This window comes from Rattus norvegicus, chromosome Y (assembly GCF_021556685.1).
Source record: "Rattus norvegicus strain SHRSP/BbbUtx chromosome Y, alternate assembly SHRSP_T2T, whole genome shotgun sequence".
Classification (NCBI taxonomy): Eukaryota; Metazoa; Chordata; class Mammalia; order Rodentia; family Muridae; genus Rattus; species Rattus norvegicus.
Window position 1 is genome coordinate 18,127,095 of NC_141555.1, and position 2,767 is coordinate 18,129,861.

Genomic DNA, 2,767 nt, shown 5'->3' on the forward strand with positions numbered 1-2,767 from the left:
CATATAAAATTGAAGGCAATATATATTTATTATAGTCCTCTGAGATGGAAATTTGGCAGTATTTATAAAAATATTACATTACTGAACAGCCTTGACACCATTCCAACAATCTGTTTTGTAATTTATACAAAATATAATGTAAATAATCAACATTTAGTACAGTGCCTGAGTCAGTGTCTATGCTAATTTTCTGTAGTGAACTTTAGTTAATGAAAATAACCTGAATGCCACAAATTAGGTTATTATTTAAACAAATGAGTGTACTCCCATTTATTAAATGCATGATATTCCATGAAGAAATATCCATGCATATGTATTCAAGATATATTGAATGAAAAACAAATGACCGAATATTGAATTATGTAATCAAACTTCATATACAGAAGACTTACACATATTCTATAATTTTGTCAATGTAGAGTATACCTGCTACAACAGCAGGGGAGACAGGAGACAGAGCACTGGGAGTTCTAGGTCAATTTGAGCTACACAATGAGACACAATTTTAAAAACAAAGAGATCAGACTTGAAAGAATGTCTGCCATACCGTTCTTAATGGTTACATTTGGAAGTTTTAAGAAAGAAAGATAGTCTTTGACAATTCCATACATGCACAACACATGTATGGAAGCCCTCTTCACTCCCAATCTCCTATCTGCCCAACCAACATACCTTTTTAGAACAAATCCCTATAACACGTGCATGTCTTTCTTTTTTTTTTTTTTTTTTTTTTTTGGCTTAATGACTCCATGGATTTAACCTGAGCCTCTACTGTGAACATGGGCATGAAGCTATAAATGTAACAACTGGTAAGGCACCCGTGGCTACATCATTTTCTATTCTCCAGCACTTCGCTTAGTTCCTTTGAATAGGTAGGATCAATATTATATGGAGTCTGTACAGATAGATGTAACTATTGTGAGTTCTTTAGTGCCACAACTCTATCATGCTCAGAGGACAGCATCTCACAGATCCCCTTACCTATTAATTATAACTTGAAAAAAGCCAAGCCCTGCATATCACCTTATCTCTAAATTGGGAGTTATCTCCAATTGGTAAACATTTGAAAATGAAAACTTAGTTTTCTCCAAGGGAATCTCACTGGGTACACAAACTAATTTTAAGGGTACACTGCATATAAAGAACTAAGTGAACTGAACATCATCTTTGGAGGATCCTTGTCTCATAATGGGTCAGGACTTTTTCTTCAGAAAGTTTTTTTTTTCCTTTTGCTATTTGTTTATTTATCTATTAATTTTTACTCTGTATGTTTTTTGTATATATTTTTCCTGGTTTATGTTTCCATGGAATAGATGAGTGTGTGAATGGAAGTCTGGGTCTCTGTGGGTGTATCTGATTCTTGTACCTTGTATTGGCTATTTTCTATCTGCTTGATTTGTTCTACTCCAATTCATTAACTTTCATTTTATTTTTATCATTTAGATGACTGTTTGTTTTCTGTTGAGAGTCAGAAGAATATAGATACAGATGACTGGAGAGGTATAGAAGAAGGGGGATTAGAGTAAAGGGAAATCATAATTCAAATATATTGCATGAAAAAGTCTAATTTGAAGAAAATAATTTTAAAAACATACTTTCTAGGGCCTGTCTGCCCCCTTTTCTCAAAGTCCTAAGTAATTTCATGTCAAAAGTTAATGAAAATATTTTAAATTATTTCCAAGGCACAGAAAATTATTTGTTTACAGCCAATCTGGAACAATCGGGCTGACTTTCACCTTTCTATGAAAGGCACAACCAGAAATGTCCTGCCCCTACTGCTCTTAGGTCCCTATGCACAGGAGGCCCAGATGGAGCTAGGTGTTTTATTTTTCTTGAGTCAGGAATGTGAGCAGAGTTTTCAGGAGTTTCTGCCCCTCTGACGTCTAAGATTTCTGCACACCTCACGATATTTGGGTATAGAATACTGTTTGGACCAGTTCAAATCCAGGTGCAGTTTGGACTGCAGGGATCCTGCAGCTTGACTGCTCCTATATTCATGTGTCCAGAAGCACTATGCAGTTGACTATTGGGCTAGGGATGTGGGCACAGGGGAGCAGAAGTGGCAGTCTCTACATCCCTGATGTCTCAGTATTGCCCACTCTTCTGGGTGATCAGCTTTCTGTCCCACAGAGTTTCCAAAGGAATTTCAAACGTTCATTCCCTATTCCACAGGTCTCCACTTTTTCCAATTCTCCTCCAAAGTGTTTTGGAGAAGACCCCGCTGGTCAAGGGGAGGTACAACAGGCCCCATCAGACAAAGAGGGCTTCAAAACTTCTTCTATTAAAGGTAATCTCAGCAATTTCTCACATTCCATTAAGTCCTGTCCCCTTTCCACACGAGATTTTAATACCTTTGCTAGAAGCCAAAGCAGGGCAGAGAGCTATGTCCACTGACAAAGACAGTCAAAGATGTCCCCCATCTCCACCAAAGTGCCTTATGCAATCTGTTTCAGTTAAAATGAGTTTGAAACCTGATTCTGCTGACAAAGGGGATTTCAGTACTTCCCTATTAAACCAAGAGGACATTTAAAGTCCTCCCCTATTAATAATGGGCTTAATTCATCACTTATGGTCCAAGGGCGACAAAATACAGTCAAAAATACCCATGTGAATCTTATAACACATACCAGACCAAGCAGAGATAAAACTTTTTGCATGTACACCATTAGATCAAGGACCATTGCCAATTTCAGAAGGGGCTCTTGAGAGTTCCACACCCACACAAGATGTGGTAGAAAATTCTGAGTGCACCCAAGGATCTCTTATG